Source organism: Lepidochelys kempii, chromosome 4, assembly GCF_965140265.1.
Source record: "Lepidochelys kempii isolate rLepKem1 chromosome 4, rLepKem1.hap2, whole genome shotgun sequence".
NCBI classification, from domain to species: domain Eukaryota; kingdom Metazoa; phylum Chordata; order Testudines; family Cheloniidae; genus Lepidochelys; species Lepidochelys kempii.
Window position 1 is genome coordinate 43,570,781 of NC_133259.1, and position 4,972 is coordinate 43,575,752.

Below are 4,972 nucleotides of genomic sequence, written 5' to 3' on the forward strand. Positions count from 1 at the left end.
TATCTAAAGTGATCATCAAGTTGGGCCATTTCCAGCACAAATCCTCCCCCCCCCCCCCAACGTTCTGGTTAAACTTGGATTTATGCTGGAAATGGCCCACCCTGATTATCATGCACATTGTAAGGAGAGTGGTCAGTTTGGATGAGCTATTGCCAGCAGGAGAGTGAGTTTGTGTGTGTATGAGGGTGGAGGGGGTGAGAACCTGTATTTGTGCTGGAAATGGCCCACCTTGATTATCATGCACATTGTAGAGAGAGTGGTCGCTTTGGATGAGCTATTACCAGCAGGAGAGTGAGTTTGTGTGTGTGGTTTTTGGAGGGGGGGGGGAAACCTGGATTTGTGCTGGAAATGGCCCACCTTGATTATCATACACATTTTAAAGAGAGTGGTCACTTTGGATGGGCTATTACCAGCAGGAGAGTGAGTTTGTTTGTGTGTGTGTGTGTGTGGGGGGGGGCGGAGGGTGAGAAAACCTGGATTTGTGCTGGAAAGGGCCCAACTTGATGATCACTTTAGATAAGCTATTACCAGCAGGAGAGTGGGGTGGGAGGAGGTATTGTTTCATGGTCTCTGTGTATATAATGTCTTCTGCAGTTTCCACAGTATGCATCCGATGAAGTGAGCTGTAGCTCACGAAAGCTCATGCTCAAATAAATTGGCTAGTCTCTAAGGTGCCACAAGTACTCCTTTTCTTAATTTGAATAGTTCCTCCAAGATGTGCTGGGCATTATCTTGTGGGCGTTATCCCAGGAGAAAACATTTGAAATCCAAGTACACATGCATACAGATAGCATAATCATAACGAACAAAACATAACCTTTTCATAGATACCTCACTTGACAACCCTTGTACAAGATTTGCTGCAAATATAGAATAGTGGTTGCAACAACTATCCATATGGTCATATTTTAATCAGATAATGTCACAGACGTACTCTCCCTTTTGTGCTATATCCATTTCTCACCACTCTTCCGTGGCTTATATTCTCCCACCTTTTGTTGCTGGCAATGTAGGACCGTGTAACACCACCTCTCAGGATCCTAAAGGCGTCCTGTTGAACTTACATGACAGCTTGAAATCTGTCAGCAAACCAAACTACAATCCAGTAAAAATGCATCAGCCTCTTTGGCACAGATGGACGTGTGACCTAGAGAGAGTAACTTAACTTTTATGTGCCTCAGTTTCTCCAGGTGTAAAATAAGGATAATGATATATACTTGGCTTTCATGAGAACTGTGATTAAGTAATGTGTGTGCAATGGTGAAATCTTTGAAGGGAAGGAGTTATAGAAATGTGAATATAGTAAGACTATCTTCAAGGAACTATCAAAAACCTACTGCTTTAAATGAAATGATATTTTAATAATGATGTAGAACCGTAATCAATACAACTGTGAGAATGCTGGGGTGGTTCCAAAAACCGAGAAAGTTGCTACTGGTTTCACCATGCAATAATATTATAGTAGCAATACATTCTCTCCTCAGAGCTGACGTAAGGGGAATGGAAGGAAGTGCAGTTCACCTCTTCTGCTAAAAGCAGAACAGAAGGAACCTTCCAATCCCCTCCTTTCTCTGGTTGGGTAAGCAGTACTCCCACATGGCTCTCCCTCATTCTTGGAAGATGTGATGAGCGCTCCCCCTTCTGCTTTAATCTACTTTAAGCACTGCTCAGGGCACACAAGTACCTTTCATTAACATTAAATTAGGTATGTCTGCAGAGAGAGAACTAACCTTCTATATTATGTTTGGTGCTAACCAATAATGTAAGCTTGTCACTTTCCTAATAATTATAAAACATCACCAAACTCATGCCCATATTTTATAAAAGTAATACAATCGGATGATAAATGTCACAAATCACCATACTGTGATCACCACAACAGAAACATCATATTTCTAGATGTAAGAATATAGAGGGTCCTTGAAGGACCATTTTCTTATAATGTGCATTTTATGTGGTGATTTATTCACTCCTTTTTGAAACATATGATTGGGAGGCTTTTCCATATCTACTCATCATAAACTAGCACACAGACAATTGATTGTCCATTTTCTCTGAACAACCAATTCGTTGTCCTAATTTCTGTTCATATTCAGACATTTAATGTTTCAGGCTTATGGGATATAATGATGAAAGGGAGGGAATTTGTGTTACTCTATTTACAAAGTAATGTGTAAACTTATGCTGCTATCAAATTATTAATTTTATTCTGTTCCATATAGAGTCTTCGACAGACAGCCCTGATCACCATAGTAACTGGGTACTTTCCAGTAGTGCATTAAGCAACATAACTAATAACTCTGTGATTCATAAATAATCACAATAACTCTGTGATTCATAAATAAATCTGTGGTTCATTCTCTGTCTCAATCCTTACTCCAGTGGAAACTGTCTGTGCAGCACAGTGTTAAGGTAGGGTTTTTCACAATAACTCTGTGATTCATAAATAAATCTGTGGTTCATTCTCTGTCTCAATCCTTACTCCAGTGGAAACTGTCTGTGCAGCACAGTGTTAAGGTAGGGTTTTTCTTTTAATAATTATGTACATGCTGTTTTGTGTTTATATTAGAGAAGGCAAGATCAAAGATTTGTGCCATATACTTGAAGAGGAAGGTGGTGAGCTTTGCAGTATTGCCAACAAGAAGAGATAAAAAATCATGAGTCAGACCACCTCAAAAGAACAAAACATGAGGCATCATGAGATTTTAGAAAACCATATAATCATGTTTTTAGTTTGTCTTTTTAACTTTGACTTTTTAACGCCCCTCTATTCCTCTGCTAATGTATGTGTGATGATTTCAGGTTGAAATGCATGCCTTCCCCAGGCTGCTCAGTTGGAGCCTCCTCTTGTCCTCTCTTCACCCCTATAATAGGGGACTCCCATCTATTTCCTATTGCTGTTGTGACTCTGTCCCTTCCTCATTTATTTCCTTTGATAAAAGAAGGGCTGGATAATAAATAGTATGAGAACCACGGACCTAATTAATGCATCATGATCCACTTGCACATAGAATGTATAACACTTTTTAGGATTGATGAGGTACACATATACATATTAACAAACTTTACATTAACTTTGTTTTCTGGATGTTGCTGAACAGGGTAAAAAGGAATATGTCAGGAGAGGGGATTTTAGAGAAAAGTAGGTATTGTACGCAACAGGAAAAGTGAAATATGTTACATTACATATGAGCAAAGAACATATGACATATTCACAAAGTATGAAATAACTAATCAATGTTAACTAAGGTGCACCTACCCAGTACCAGCAGCTTTAGGGAGCAGAGTCTAATCTCCTTCAATTAAATATTACAAAAAGTAAGTGTTGAAAGTAACTATAATATTTCAAAACTGATTTATGAGTGTTTCTATTCAACAACTGATATCAACCACTCATATAAGTGATAATATCACAGTGAAAACAATATGGGATTAGTTTAGCTTTGGCATGAAGCAACACTCCCTGACTCTTGCCACTCCCTCCCCTACAGGGCTCTGGGCCTGGGAACACTTCCCCAAACCACAGTTGCTTCCAGATTGTATTTCCTAAGCACCCCTAGTCCTGGGGCCTGCACTTCTCAAAACCTGACCAAGAGTTGGGACCTGGCAGGTACTCTTTCAGGAGCAGGGAGACTAGGGGCTGCTGCTGAGGCAGTAGCTGCATCAGCTCCTGCTCCTTCAACATTCACAGGTTGCTCCTGTTGCTACATGCTGGGCAGCCCTGAAAACTGTGGGAATATATATTACCTTTTCAGTCATTGGGAGAGCTGTCCCTGCAGGATCCAAAAGCCCATGACTCAGGATAAATCTGTGAGAGAGGCACTACTGGGTTCGGGATAGTTCTTAGTTCCTCTGAGAAGTTCATTCCACAGTCGGGGACCAACCCTGCAGCAGTAATTACTAATGAGAGGCTTGTTCACCCGCACATCTATCAATGTGATATATGCCATCATGTGCCAGCAATGCCCCTCTGCCATGTACATTGGTCAAACTGGACAGTCTCTATGTAAAAGAATAAATGGACACAAATCAGACGTCAAGAATTATAACATTCAAAAACCAGTTGGAGAACACTTCAATCTCTCTGGTCACTCGATTACAGACATAAAAGTGGCAATACTTCAACAAAAAAACTTCAAAAACAGACTCCAACGAGAGACTGCTGAATTGGAATTAATTTGCAAACTGGATACAATTAACTCAGGCTTGAATAGAGACTGGGAGTGGATGGGTCATTACACAAAATAAAACTATTTCCCCATGTTTATCCCCACCCCCCACTGTTCCTCAGACGTTCTTGTCGACTGCTGGAAATGGCCCACCTTGATTATCACTACAAAAGGTTCCACCTCCTGGCTCGCCTGCTGGCCATAGGTCACCTTAAGTGATCACTCTGGTTACAGTGTGTATGGTAACACCCATTGTTTCATCTTCTCTATGTATATAAATCTCCCCACTGTATTTTCCACTGAATGCATCTGATGTAGTGAGCTGTAGCTCACGAAAGCTCATGCTCAAATAAATTTGTTAGTCACTAAGGTGCCACAAGTCCTCCTTTTCTTTTTTTTAATAATAAACGGTGCTTTGTTATTAGGGAAAGGTCCACATTGGAATGAACGATATGAATTCCTTGTCCCACCTCCCAACTTTAGGAGAGTTCAGATTCAGATCTGAATGACTCAGGATCTAAACTTATCTGGTCAAGTTAACCAGGTTCTAATAATACTGAATGGAAGAGCCCTCACAACTCAGGAGTGTGGCTCCATCCAATTCAACGTTCTTGAAGCAGCCTGCAGATGGGGCCTGACCGCCCTGGGTTGGGTCTGCGTTCCATATCGCACATGCGCAGCAATCATACATGTGTTTATTTGGGCACGAGTAATCAGCCAACTGCGCATGTGCTACCTCTATTATTCCCAACATGGAGCTACTGGTGCTTCCGCGCCAGCGTGATTACGTCAGCCGTGGCCTC